Here is a 15692-nt window from a genome sequence, read left to right on the forward strand (position 1 = left end):
CACATAGTAAGTGCTTAACAAATGCCATCATCATCATTACCCACCCAAGTCATTCTTGTACACAGAGAACATGACACTTTTTTACTTTATGCATCCCAACTTGGAAAAAAAAACACGGTACCTTACCGCCAGCAAACTTCGTCATTCTCTTGAAAACCTTGCAGGCCTTTTGGATTCAGTTTTCCATGCTTCCAGTGTACCTCCTCCTTAATGGTGCAGGGCATGGTCCTAAAAGCATTCTGGAGTTCTTGCCATCTGCTGAAGACTCCCTATTCATCTCTGATGAGGTTCATTCAATCTGTTCCCTTCAGCAGGGCTATGGTTGTGTTTGTGAGGCAAATACAAACCGCAGTAAGGTCAGCAATCTACTTGACATCAATCACTGAGCAGTCCTTTGCTACGATCCATTTTGGACACCACCAGCTTGAGTAGAAATCCAACTGATGTCACGAAAGTGGAAAACTGTTATTTCTGGATGTGAGGCGAAGGCAGGGGATTGTTGTTGTTGTTTTTGTTTGTCCATCTTTTCATTTAGAATCCATCCAAACGTCATGGATTCTGTAGTTGGAATTGGATTGCGGCCATTTTAAGAGCCGATTTCATTTTCATTTGGCCAAATTCAATTAGATTTTAAAAATAGTCCACAAAATTAACAATTTTCTGCCTGTTAAAAGGGTTACCACCGTTTCACCCACTCACGTAACTGCTCCTGGTTCTGCATCTTAGAAGGTTCTAATGCGGAAAATAAGAGGGGCGTTGAAGGCAGGCCTGTTTTCACCTGCTAGTTTTTTTTATCAAAATAAGAGAGGATCGAGAAGATTAGGCAACTTTTCAGAGCAGCAGTATCGGGAAATGAATGACCTTTGGAGGTTGCTTTCAATTAACCCTATAATATTTTATGAAAACTGAGGGAGAAGGAAGAATCCACAGCAAACTGAAACCCAAAGTAAAGCCTAGACTAGGCTGATAAGTTGGATACAAGAGTCATCCAACAGCCCGACTGCTTTATCACATAGAGAAGCAGCGTGGCTCAGTGGCAAGAGCCCGGGCTTGGGAGTCAGAGGTCATGGGTTCGAATCCCGGCTATGCTACGTCAGCTGTGTGACTGTGGGCAAGTCACTTAACTTCTCTGTGCCTCAGTTCCCTCATCTGTAAAATGGGGATTAAGACTGTGAGCCTCACGTGGGACAGCCTGATTACCCTGTATCTACCCCAGCGCTTAGAACGGTGCTCTGCACATAGTAAGCACTTAACAAATACCAACATTATAAGTGGGAATATTTTCTCTGCTCTACGTGCTCCTCTCCCGCCCCCCGGATTCAGCAGAGGGATATTTGGGTGTTTGGCTATCATCTATTTTCCTAAAATGTCCTGTCCTTCGTAGCTGTAGATGGCAACGTGGCCTGGAGGAAAGAGGACAGGTTTGAGAGTCAGAAAACCCAAGTTCTAGTTCCGGCTCTATCACCAGACTGCTGTGTGAAACTTCAACAGGCTACTTAACCTCTCTGAGCTTTAATTTCCTCATCTGAAAAGAGTGATGAGGATAGACAACCACTCTCGCCATCTATTTAAAATCAAGAACCTTCCCTAACATCATTCATTCATTCATTAATTCATTCGGTGGTATTTACTGAGCACTTACTGGGTACTACTAAGTGCCTGTGTTAAGTGTTTGTCCTTAAAATAGAACAATAAATGGACACAATCCCTGCCCACAACGAGACCATATTGACCTTCCCTTCTGAATCATCTAGGCATTTGGGTCTCTAACCCTTTATAGTAATAATAATTATGATGATTGTATTTGATAAGCACTTACTATGTGCCAAGCACTTTTCTAAGCACTGGGACAGATACAAGGTAATCAGGTTGTCTCACGTGGGGCTGATAGTCTTAATCCCCATTTTACAGATGAGGTAACTGAGGCACAAGGAAGTGAAGTGATTTGCCTCAAGTCACACATCTGACAAGTGGCAGACCTGGGATTAGAACCCACGACCTCTGACTCCCAAGCCAGTGCTCTTTCCACTAAGCCACACTGCTTCTGCTTCTCTTCAATTCATTCATTCAATAGTATTTATTGAGCGCTTACTATGTGCAGAGCACTGTACTAAGCGCTTGGGATGAACAAGTCGGCAACAGATAGAGACAGTCCCTGCCGTTTGACGGGCTTACAGTCTAATCGGGGGAGACGGACAGACAAGAACAATGGCAATAAAAGCGCTTTGATACTCAAGGCACCTCATCCCCTCCACACTTAAGTAAGCAGCATGGAGTTAACGGATAGAGCATGGGCCCAGGAGTCAGGAGGTCATGGGTTCTAATCCCAGCTGTGCCACATCTGCTGTGTGACCCTGGGCAAGTCGCTTCACTACTCTGTGGCTCAGTGACCTCATCTGTAAAATGAGGATTGAGACTGTGAGCCCAATTTGGGATGGGGATTGAGTCCAGTCTGTTTTGCTTGTATCCACCCCAGTGCTTAGTACAGTGCCTGGCACCCAGTAATCACTTACCATATACCATAATTATTACTAGAGAAGCAGCATTGCATAGTGGATAGAGCACAGGCCTGGGAGTCAGGTCGTGGGTTCTAATCCCCGCTCTGCCACTTGTCTGCTGTGTGATCTTGGGCAAGTCACTTTATTTCTCCATGCTTCAGTTACCTCATCAATAAAATGGCGATTGAGACTGTGAGTCCCACATGGGGCAGGGACTGTGTCCGACACGATTTGCTTGTATCCCCTCCAGCGCTTAATACAGTGCCTGGCGCAAAGTAAGTGCTAAACTGATACCATAATTATCCTTAGATTCGGTTGTTTCCTTTATCTGCAATTTATTTTAGGGTCTGTCTCCCCAGCTAGATTGTAAACTTCCAGAGAGTAAGAATTGTGTGCACCAAATCTATTGATTTGTCCAAGTCAGGGCGATAGTAGTAATACTAGTAATATTTATGAAGTGCCTTCTCTGTGCAGAGCACGTACTCAGAGCAGAGAAGGAATACACTAATTAGACACCGTCCCTGTCCCTCAGAGGATCACTTAAAGTACAGTGCTCTGCCCATAGTAAATCCTCAATAAATATCCTCGACTGATTGACTGATGGATATCTGCTCTATATATCTATTGAGTCCCGTATGGGAGAGGTCCTGTGCCTTGATTGCTTTGCACTGACACCAGTAAAAATTGCTAAAATCTGCATCCAAACTCCTTTCACGTTAATCCAAGCACTAGCCCGGGCTTTGGAGTCCAAGCCCAGGCTTTGGAGTCAGAGGTCATGGGTTCGAATCCCAGCTCTGCCACTTGTCTGCTGTGTGACTGTGGGCAAGTCACTTAACTTCTCTGTGCCTCAGTTACCTCATCTGTAAAATGGGGATTAAGACTGTGAGCCCCACATGGGACAACCTGATTCCCCTGTGACTACCTCAGCGCTTAGAACAGTGCTCTGCACATAGTAAGCACTTAACAAATACCAACATTATTATTATTATTATCCTCTCCCACCTCAATTACTGTAGGTTAGCCTCCCTGTTGACCTCCCTGCCTCCTGTCTTTTCCCATTCCACTTCATTCTTCACTCTGTTGCCCAGATCATTTTTCTAAAAGAATGTTCAGCCCATGTATCTTCACTCCTTAAGAACCTCCAGTGGTTGCCCATCTCCCTACGCATAGAGCAGAAACACCTTAATTTAGGCTTCGTAGCACTCGGTCAACCTTGGCCCCTCCTGCCTTGTCTTACTGTTTTCCTACTAAAATTCAGCCTCCTTACTGTGCTCCTCTATTGCCAATTTCCTCACTGTACCTCGATCTCTTCTATCTCACTGCGTGGAATACTCTCCCTCTTCACAACCAACAGATGATCACTCTCCCCACCTTCAAAGACTTATTGAAAACACATCTCCTTCACCGGCTAAGTCTACATTTCCTCTTCCCCCGCTCCCTACTGAGTCACCCTTGTACATGGACTTGCACCTTTTATTCACTTCTCACTCAGTCGCAAAGCACTTATGTACAGATCCATAATTGATTTTTCTATATTAATAATAATCATGTTAGTATTTGTTAAGTGCTTATTATGTGCAGAGCACTGTTCTAAGCACTGGGGGAGATACAGGCTAATCAGGTTGTCTCACAGTCTTCATCCCCATTTTACAGATGAGGTAACTGAGGCACAGAGAAATTAAGTGACTTGCCCACAGTCACACAGCTGACAAGGGGCAGAGCCAGGAATCAAACCCATGACCTCTGACTCCCAAGCCCTGGTCTTTCCACTGTATTGAGGTCCGTCTCCCCCTGTAGACTGTAAGCTTCCTGTGGGCAGGGATCACATCCACCAACTCGGATATATTGTACTTTTCCAAGTGCTTAGTACAGTGCTCTGCACATAATAAGTGCTCAGTAAGTAAGATTGAGTGATTGACCACCACCTAGCATGATTAAAGTCTAAGAGCTTAATGAATACAATTATTGTTATCATTATTTAAGTGTGGTGCAGTAAACAGTGTTTATGTGCTGACTGCATTTTTGGACTTTGTTATTGATAATCCAGCCCTAATATTTGCTCCTGAGTTTGACTCACCCATGATTTTCGTGAAACACTTTGAGAAAGCAGCTCAACCACTCTAGACTGTAAATAGCTTATGGACAGTGATCGGGTCTATCGATGTCTAATAATAATTATGGTATTTGTTAAGTGCTTACTATGTGCAGAGCACTATTCTAAGCGCTGGGTTATTGTTCTTGTCTGTCTCCCCCGATTAGACTGTAAGCCCCTCAAAGGGCAGGGACTGTTTCTATCTGTTACCAGTTTGTACATTCCAAGTGCTTAGTACAGTGCTCTGCACATAGTAAGCGCTCAGTAAATAGTATTGAATGAATAAATGAATACAGGGTCATCAGATTCTCCCACGTGGGGTTCACAGTTTTTAATCCCCATTTTTACAGATGAGGTAACTGAGGCACAGAGAAGTTAAGTGACTTGCCCAAGGTCACACAGCGGACAAGTGGTGGAGCTGGGATTAGAACCCATGACCTCTGACTCCCAAGTCCGGGCTCTTTCCACTAAGCCACGCTGTCTACTGTATTCTATGTTCTGAAGTGCTTAGTACAGTGATGTGTACCAAGTAAGCACTCAATAAATACCATTGATTGATTGATTGTACCCTTCCAAACATTTAGGACAGTGCTCTGTGCACAGTAAATGCTCAATAAATAAAATTGTTTAAGCCCCCTGTGGCAGGATCAAGGCTCATAGCCATGTGGAAAATAGCCATCTTTGAAATCCAGTGGTATTTCCAGAGGATGAGCCAATGCTGATGCAAGTAAATAAATAGTACTAGACTTTAAGCTTGTCATGAGCAGGAATCATATCTACCAACTCTTTTGTATTTTACTCTCCCAAGCACTTAGTACAGTGTTTTGCACCCAGTAGGCCCTCGATAAAGGCCACTGATGATTTCTTTCCTTTACGTATATCTTGACTGTTAAGCCATCAGAATTGGGAGATTTGCCACCCTTTATTTTTTAATCTTTTTAAATTGTGGAACAGATATATGTCTTTTTGTAATGGTCAACACCAACATTCAGAGTTCAGTGAAAATTCTTGCTATCCCTTTATGATCTCTTCTATTTCTGTGAGGGCAAGGATCATAATAGTGGTTTGTTTATTTTTTTAATGGTATTTGTTAAGCACTTACTATGTATCAAACACTGTTCTAAGTGCTGCATTTGTTAAACTCTTACTATGTACCAGGCACTGTACTTAGCACTGGGGTGGATACAAGCAAATCAGTTTGGACAAAGCCCCTGTCCCACGAGGGACTCACAGTCTCACTCCCCATTTTACAGATGAGGTAACTGAAGCCCAGAGAGGTTAAGTGACTTGCCCAAGGTCGCACAGCAGACAAACGGCAGAGCTGGAATTAGAACCTTTGACCTTCTGACACCCAGGCCCATGCTCTATCCTCTATGCCACAATAAGCGCTCAATAAATATGATCAAATGAATGAATCTTGTCTACCATCTCTGTTGTAATGTAGTCTCCTAAATCATAAGTATGGTGTTCTGTTCACAGTAAGTCCTGAATACATTAATCAACTGACTGATTATGTTGAGTGTGGAGCTTGTTATGGGCAGGGAGCATGCCTGCTTTATTGTATTATTCTTATTGTATTATTTTCTTTTAATCTTATTGTATTATTTTCCTTTAAATGCTTAGTAAAATGCTCTGTACACAGGAAGCACTCAAAAAATACGATTGATTGATTGATTGAGGTATTGCTACTCTTTAGAGGTGGCGTGATAGAGGTGGGAGTCCATATAGACTCTTGGTTTGGTTTTGGTCAGCCCGGGCTTCGCTTTTTATACATGCAATCAATCCATTGCATTTATTGAGCTCTTACTATGTCCAGAGCATTGCACTAAGCACTTGGGCTAGTATAATATAACAACATATCAAAATTTGTAAACACATTCCCTGGCCACAACGAGCTTACCTGCCTTGTCCCAATATTCCATGACATATAGGTTTTGATAACCATCCTTTTGATGGAAACGGGATGATCTGCAATGGATTGTTCCATTCTTGTTTGTAGGTTGGTCTTTGATCCGAATCAATTTATCAAATCAGTTTCAGTGTTTCTCCTAGATGCACCCACAGTCTTAAAGCCTAATAAAGAATATTCTGCAGCTGCAGCCAACCATTGGCTACAATGGGAGGAGATTATGGAGTTCATTGATCCCGTAGGGCTGCTTTGATGTTGTCACAATGCATTCTGCATTTCATACACTGGGGTAGATTCCTTTATGGGAAGATGCTGCTTCCTGCCGTAAGATGCCAGATGTCAGAGATGTGCCACTGAGTGGGTAGAGCGCTCATTTCCTCCAGGTGATCAAACAGTGTCTTCCATAAACCCAGAGAGTTTTCTGTAGTCACAAAGACATGTTTTAAATCACACGAATGGTGGCTATTGAAGATGCTCCTTATTTTTCTTGTTGGATTTTTATAATTAAATAAGTGCAAAGGTCAATGCAAGTCATCCAATCAAAGTGTGCATTTAGGAGTCAAAACTAGAAATAGGCTTCTTCTGCTACAATTTAATTCATTCGCTGAAGTGTTCGGGAGCAGATCCTGGACTTTTACATGCTGCTATAAAATCGAAAATTCTGAATATCCGATATTTGCAAGAATACCTAATCTGCATGCTCCGGGCACGTTGTCGTTGTGGTAGATGAGGAAGTAGGGAGCAATATTCAAAGACTTTCATCCATCTGTTGTACAATTATTCAAACTTGATTTGACTATCTCTTGATACTTTAATCAGATCTGTTCCTGGGAAGTCTTTGTGGTGTGTTTTATTTATAGCCTATCTCATCAAATTCTCCCTGAGCATGGAAAGTCATGTTATGCATGAATGATAACAGGTCGAGGATCAGGAAAGGCGGTGCTGTGCTTTGAAGCAGGCATGGGGAAGATTGAATCCATGGGCATTCATTCATTCATTCAATCTTATTTATTAAGTGCTTACTGGGTACAGAACACTGTACTAAACGCTTGGGATAGTGCAATAGAACAATAAACAGTCACATGCCCTGCCCACAACAAGCTTACAGGCTAGAGGGGGGCAGACAGACATCAATGCAAACAAATAAATTGCAGATATGTACCCAAGTGCTCTGGGGATGGGAGAGGGGATGAACAAAGGGAGCACGTTAGGACGAAGCAATAGGGAGTTGAAGAATAAAAAAGGGGGGCCCACTCAGGGAAGGCCTCTTGCTGAAGATGTGCCCCTCATTAAGGCTTTCAGGAGGGGAGAGTAATTGTCTGTCGGATTTGAGGGGAGAGGGTGTTCCAGGGCAGAGGCAGGATGTGGGCAAGGGGTCAGTGGCAAGATGGATGAGATGGAGGCACAATGTAAGAAGATTAGCACTGAAGGAGAGAAGAAAGAATCTGGCCCTAATAATAATAATAATAATGTTGGTATTTGTTAAGCGCTTACTATGTGCCGAGCACTGTTCTAAGCGCTGGGGTAGACACAGGGGAATCAGGTTGTCCCACGTGGGGCTCACAATCTTAATCCCCATTTGACAGATGAGGTAACTGAGGCACCGAGAAGTTAAGTGACTTGCCCAAAGTCACACAGCTGACATGTGGCCGAGCAGGGATTTGAACCCATGACCTCTGACTTCAAAGCCCGTGCTCTTTCCACTGAGCCACGCTGCTTCTCAGTGGCCCTCTGGTTGATTCACCCCAGGCAGCCAATTGAGTGGCCGAAGCAGTCATTCGATGGTATTTATTGAGCATTTACTATGTGCAGAGCACTGAACTAAGTACGTGGGAGATTACAATGCAACAGAGTGGGTAGACATATTCAGTCAGTCAATCAGTCGTACTGATTGTTTACTGTGTGCCCAGCACAGGACTAAATGCTTGAAATAGTACAATATAAAAATAAACAGATTCCCTGCTCATAATGAGCTTACAGCCTAGAGAGGTTAAAGCAGCTCAGAGTAGCTACCCTTTCACTCAGAGTGGCTCCTTTGTGGCTCCAATCCTGGAATCAAGTTCCCTCACATGCTGTGGCCAAGATCATCTCTGGGATTTGACTCCAAGTTGGACAAAGTCCTAGACTGAGCTGGTTTCGAGGATGGGAATGGCTTGAGTAGTTGGTCTGTGGCTTGCCCGGAGGTTGTCAGTGACCCACAGCACCCACAGCCAGTTGGCACCTTCCCATTCTTCCTGGAATTCACCATGACAGAGGCCTCTGAAGTGTACCCCCCTTAAGGTGGATACAAAACCTAGTTGAACCGCAGTTTGTCCACAGGTAAAAGGAACTGTGGAGGAAAACTTCACAGACTCCGCACTGTGTTCAAGCAGGTATGTCCGAGGCAAGTTGATTTCTACCAGTGCTAGTAGTGCAGCATGGCCTAGTGGATAGAGCACTGGTCTGAGGGTCAGAAGGTTGTGGGTTCTAATCCTGACTCTGCCACTCACCTGCAGTGTGACCTTGGGTAAGTCGCTTCACTTCTCTGTGCCACTAGTTCACCGCTCATCTGTAAAATGGGGATTCAGCCCCATGTAGAACATGGACTGTGTCCAACTTAATCTAGTTAAGCAGCTAGAATCTATTTCAACACTTAGTACAGTGCTTGGCACAGAGCATTTAACGAATGTCCGCTGTTGGGGAGGGATTTTCTCTATTTGCTCCTGAATTGTACTTTCCAAGCACTTAGTACATTGCTCACAATACGTGCTCAATAAATACAGTTGAATGAACGAATGAATACCAAAAAAGGTGAGACAGACATTAATATAAATAAATAAATCGATGTCATGTTTTACCTATTGTATTCAGCATAATTAGCTCTGAAGCCTTAAGCAAAATGGGTGCAAACATGAACAATTAGAGAGATGGGATTTGGATCAATTTAGAATATTAGGATACAGACGATCGACTTTTGAAACAGAAACAGAAATAAACTGCCTGAGAGCCTTAGGTTCTTTTAATGTCTCTGGCAGTTCTAAGCAAATAATAAAGAAGTAAATAAATAAGTAAGCCTCCTTTTGATTGAACCTGAACTGTGTAGCTAAAGGTAAGTTCATTCATTCATTCAATAGTATTTATTGAGCGCTTACTATGTGCAGAGCACTGTACTAAGCGCTTGGGATGAACAAGTCGGCAACAGATAGAGACAGTCCCTGCCGTTTGACGGGCTTACAGTCTAATCGGGGGAGACGGACAGACAAGAACAATGGCACTAAACAGCGTCAAGGGGAAGAACATCTCGTAAAAACAATGGCAACTAAATAGAATCAAGGCGATGTACAATTCATTAACAAAATAAATAGGGTAACGAAAATATATACAGTTGAGCGGACGGGTACAGTGCTGTGGGGATGGGAAGGGAGAGGTGGAGGAGCAGAGGGAAAAGGGGAAAATGAGGCTTTAGCTGCGGAGAGGTAAAGGGGGGATGGCAGAGGGAGTAGAGGGGGAAGAGGAGCTCAGTCTGGGAAGGCCTCTTGGAGGAGGTGATTTTTAAGTAAGGTTTTGAAGAGGGAAAGAGAATCAGTTTGGCGGAGGTGAGGAGGGAGGGCGTTCCAGGACCGCGGGAGGACGTGACCCGGGGGTCGACGGCGGGATAGGCGAGACCGAGGGACGGCGAGGAGGTGGGCGGCAGAGGAGCGGAGCGTGCGGGGTGGGCGGTAGAAAGAGAGAAGGGAGGAGAGGTAGGAAGGGGCAAGGTGATGGAGAGCCTTGAAGCCTAGAGTGAGGAGTTTTTGTTTGGAGCGGAGGTCGATAGGCAACCACTGGAGTTGTTTAAGAAGGGGAGTGACATGCCCAGATCGTTTCTGCGGGAAGATGAGCCGGGCAGCGGAGTGAAGAATAGACCGGAGCGGGGCGAGAGAGGAGGAAGGGAGGTCAGAGAGAAGGCTGACACAGTAGTCTAGCCGGGATATAACGAGAGCCCGTAATAGTAAGGTAGCCGTTTGGGTGGAGAGGAAAGGGCGGATCTTGGCGATATTGTAGAGGTGAAACCGGCAGGTCTCGGTAACGGATAGGATGTGTGGGGTGAACGAGAGGGACGAGTCAAGGATGACACCGAGATTGCGGGCCTGCGGGACGGGAAGGATGGTCGTGCCATCCACGGTGATGGAGAAGTCTGGGAGCGGACCGGGCTTGGGAGGGAAGATGAGGAGCTCAGTCTTGCTCATGTTGAGTTTTAGGTGGCGGGCAGACATCCAGGTGGAGACGTCCCGGAGGCAGGAGGAGATGCGAGCCTGAAGGGAGGGGGAGAGGACAGGGGCGGAGATGTAGATCTGCGTGTCATCTGCGTAGAGATGGTAGTCAAAGCCGTGAGAGCGAATGAGTTCACCGAGGGAGTGAGTGTAAATGGAGAACAGAAGAGGGCCAAGAACTGACCCTTGAGGAACTCCAACAGTTAAAGGATGGGAGGGGGAGGAGGCTCCAGCGTAGGAGACCGAGAATGATCGGCCAGAGAGGTAAGAGGAGAACCAGGAGAGGACAGAGTCCGTGAAGCCAAGGTGAGATAAGGTACAGAGGAGGAGGGGATGGTCGACAGTGTCAAAGGCAGCAGAGAGGTCAAGGAGGATCAGAATGGAGTAGGAGCCATTGGATTTGGCAAGAAGGAGGTCATGGGTGACCTTAGAGAGAGCAGTCTCGGTAGAGTGGAGGGGACGGAAGCCAGATTGGAGGGGGTCTAGGAGAGAATGGGAGTTAAGGAATTCTAGGCATCGATTGTAGACGACTCGTTCTAAGATTTTGGAAAGGAAGGGTAGTAGGGAGATAGGACGATAACTGGAGGGGGAAGTGGGGTCAAGAGCGGGTTTTTTTAGGATGGGGGAGACGTGGGCGTGTTTGAAGGCAGAGGGGAAGGAGCCCTTGGAGATTGAGTGGTTAAAAATAGAAGTTAAGGAAGGGAGGAGGGCAGGGGCGATGGTTTTAAGAAGGTGAGAGGGAGTGGGGTCCGAGGCGCAGGTGGAGGGGGTGGCACTTGCGAGGAGGGAGGAGATCTCCTCTGAGGATACTGCAGGGAAGGATGGGAAAGTAGGGGAGGGGGTTGTTGGGGGGGAGGGGAGAGGCGGAGGGGTGACTTTGGGGAGCTCAGACCTGATCGTGTTGATTTTCGTGAGGAAATAGGTGGCCAGATCATTAGGGGTGAGAGATGGGGGAGGGGGAGGAACAGGGGGCCTAAGGAGAGAGTTAAAGGTCCGGAACAATCGGCGGGGGTGACGGGCATGGGTGTCGATGAGGGAGGAGAAGAAGCTTTGCCTGGCGGAGGAGAGGGCAGAGTTAAGGCAGGAAAGGATAAATTTAAAGTGTGTGAGGTCGGCTTGGTGCTTGGACTTTCGCCAGCGGCGCTCAGCAGCTCGAGCATAGGAGCGTAGGAGGCGGACGGAGGAGGTGATCCAGGGCTGTGGGTTAGTGGCGCGAGAGCGGCGGAGGGAAAGGGGGGCGAGAGAGTCGAGATGAGTAGTGAGGGTGGAGTTGAGAGCGGAGACCTGATCGTCGAGAGTGGGAAGAGAGGACAGGGCGGCAAGGTGAGGCGAGATGCTATTGGAAAGACGGATGGGATCGAGAGAGCGGAGGTCTCTGTGGGGCAGTAGCGAAGATTTGCAGGGGGAGGGAGTGTGAGAGATGAGGCAGGTGAGAAGGTTATGGTCTGAGAGAGGGATTTCAGAGTTGGTGAGTGAGGAGATAGTGCAGCGGTAGGAGATGACAAGATCGAGGGTGTGACCGAGTCGGTGAGTGGGCGCGGTATGGTGGAGGAGGAGGTCGGCAGAGTCGAGGAGGGATAGCAGGCGGGCGGCAGAGGAGTCGTCGGGTACATCCGTATGGATGTTGAAGTCTCCAAGGATCAGAGTGGGCAGAGAGAAGGAGAGAAGGAAGGTGAGAAAGGGGTCAAGGTGGTTGAAGAAGTCGGAGGTGGGACCGGGAGGGCGGTAGATGACGGCGACAAGTAACTGGAGTGGGTGGTAGAGGCGAATGATATGGGCTTCGAAGGAGGGGAAGGAGAGGGAGGGGGGAGGAGGGATAGTGCGGAAGCGGCATCGGGGCGAGAGGAGGAAGCCGACGCCTCCTCCCTTACCGGTGAGTCTGGGGGAGTGGGAGAAGGAGAGGCCTCCGCTGGAGAGAGCGGCGGCGGAGACCGTGTCTTCGGGAGAGAGCCACGTTTCCGAAAGGGCGAGGAGGAGGAGAGAGCGGGAGAGGAAAAGGTCATGGATGAAAGGTAGCTTGCCTGTAACAGAGCGGGGGTTCCAGAGGCCACACTTGAAAGTAGCTGTGGGTGCAAGGGGAGGAGGGGGGGAGGGGCGGGGGGAGGGGAGGGTTTGGATGGGAAGGAGGTGGCGGGGCCCTGGACGAGGAGAGGGGGATGAGGGGTGGCGGTGGGACAAGAGGACTGGGATGGGGCGTGGGTGGGGAAGAGAGAAGGGGGGAGGGGGTGAAGAGGGGGTTAGGTGGGGGGAAGAGTAGGGGGAGGGGGAAGAGGGGTAGCGCTGGTAAACTCTAAAACTGACTCAGATAATTCAGGAATTTAGACTTTTTGGGAGAGGGTAGGATTCTGTATTCTGTTGTATTGTACTTTCCCAAGTGCTTAGTACAGTGCTCTGCACATTGTAAGTGCTCAGTAAATTCAGTTGATGATATTGATAATAACTCTATTGTACTTTACCAAAACCTTAACACAAAGTAAATGCTCAGTAAATGCTACTGATTGATAAGTGCATATGTATATGTAAATACATGCACAAGAATAAATATCCATATATGCAAATACATTCGCATAATATATGCACGTCTATATGAAAGCACAGCATGTTTATTGTTTTTCTCAATAGTTTCATGATCCTCACCTTACTGGTTAAAGACTAAGGTGGTCTGGTCTCTTCCCCACATTTAAGACAAATCTTGGACTCATCGAGGGCAATTTCGCTCCCATTACTACATCTCTCTCCTTCTCTTTTGTCTCATATTTCCTTCCTTCCTCCGTCTCTACTTGGATGTCCTGCTGACACCTCAAACGTAATATCTCCTAAACAGAACTCTTTGTCTTCCCATCCAAACCCTGCCCTCTCCCTGAATTTCCTGTCCCTACAGACAATACCATCAGCCTCCCTGTCTCATAAGCCCGGAACCTTGGCATTATTCTGGACTCATCTCTCGCATTCAAACCACATATCCAATCAGTCACCCAGTTATGTCTGTTCAACTTTCACCACTAATATCCACCCTTTCTTCTCCATCCACTTTAATCCAAGTACTTATCCTACCCTACCTTGATTACTGCATCAGCCTCCTTGCTGACCTCCCTGCCTCCTGTCTCTCCTCACTTAAGTAAAACACTTCCCTCTTCTGCCAGGATCATTTTTCTACAAAACCACTCAGTCCATGTTTTCCCACTCCTCAAGAACTTCCACTAGTTGTTCACCCACCTCCCCATCAACAGAAACTCCTTACCATTGACTTCGAAGCACTCAATGTCCTTGCCCCCTCCTACCGTATCTCCCTAATTTCCTACTACAACCCACCCAGACGACTTTGTTTCTCTTATGCCAGAGTACTCACTTTACCTTGTTCCCATCTATTTCGCCAGTAATCTCTCTCCTAAATCCTGCCTCTGGCCTGTAATTCCCTCTCTCTTCATATCTGACAATCACTCTCCTCAACTTCAGATCACTTACTGGAGACACACTCCTCCAAGAGGCCTTCCCCCAATAGGCTTTCATTTCCTTTTCTCCCATTCCTTTCTGTGTCGATTTACACCCTTTATTAATCCCTCCCTCAGTCTCAGAACACGTGGGTACATATCTGTAATTTATTTTTATATTAACATCTGTCTCCCTGCCTAGACTGTAAGCTTATTGTCAGTAGAGAACATGTCTACCAACTCTGTTATATTGTATTCATTCATTCATTCAATCAATCGCATTTATTGAGTGCTTATTGTGTGAGGAGCACTGTACTAAGCGCTTGGAATGTACAATTAGGCAACAGAGACAATCCCTGCCCAACAATGGGCTCACAGTCTAAAAGGGGAAGACAGACAGCAAAACAAAATAAGTAGTCAGGCATCAATACCATCAAGATAGATAAATAGAATCATAGATGTGTAAACATGATTAATAAAATAGAGTAATAAATAATACATACAAATATACACAAGTGCTGTGGGGAGGGGAAGGGGTAGAGCAGAGGGAGGGAGTAGGGGGAATGGGAAGGGGAGAAGGGGCAGAGGGAAGGGAAGGCTCAGTGTGGCAAGGCCTCCTGGAGGAGGTGAGCTCTCAGTAGGGCTTTGAAGAGGGGAAGAGAGTTAGTTTGGCCAATGTGAGGTGGAAGGGCATTCCAGGCCAGAGGTAGGACGTGGGCCAGGGGTCGACAGTGGGACAGGCGAGAATGAGGCACAACTAGGAGGTGAGTGGCAGAGGAGCGGAGTGTGGGGGCTGGGCTGGAGAAGGAGAGAAGGGAGGTGAGGTAGGAGGGGACAAGGGGATGGAGAGCTTTGAAGCCAAGAGTGAGGAGTTTGTGCTTCCTACGAAGGTTGTTATCTAACCACTGGAGGTTTTGTACTCTCCCAAGTGCCAAGTACAGTGCTCACCACACAGTAAGTGCTCAATATATATGATTGATTGAAATCAGTATATTTACATTAGAGGGTTAATCATGTTTTAGAACAGTCAAAGAAAACTGCACCCCTATAGAGTAAGCAGATATTCACTGAAAAATATTAGGAGTAATTAGACGAGGGCCTGGTAGAATATCAGCCCTATAAAAGATAACTTTCTACCAATCCTCTGTGTTCTCAAAGAAACCATTCTTACTGTATGAACTATCAAGTTCCAAATCACTGCTGTGGATTTCTTTGTAGCGATGCAACTACAAGCTTTTAACTCCTTATGTTCATTTGGCAACTGCAATTGAGTCAAGATACCAGGGTTTTAGGTTGCTGAAATGCTACATCAAAGAAAATTCCGGACAATTAAGCTGCAACAATTAAACCGCAATAAAGCTGAAAATAAATACATCATTGAAATTAGAATCAATGGTGAAAATGCTGAGGACCAAAAAATCCCTGGTGAGAATGGTTTAGGAAATTGCATGTTTCCAAATTGAGATTCTACTCTTTAATTAAGCTTACTGTATACTGGTTAATCATTATGCCAGGAACTGCCTAAAGTTC

This window comes from Ornithorhynchus anatinus, chromosome 2, assembly GCF_004115215.2.
Source record: "Ornithorhynchus anatinus isolate Pmale09 chromosome 2, mOrnAna1.pri.v4, whole genome shotgun sequence".
Lineage (NCBI taxonomy): Eukaryota > Metazoa > Chordata > Mammalia > Monotremata > Ornithorhynchidae > Ornithorhynchus > Ornithorhynchus anatinus.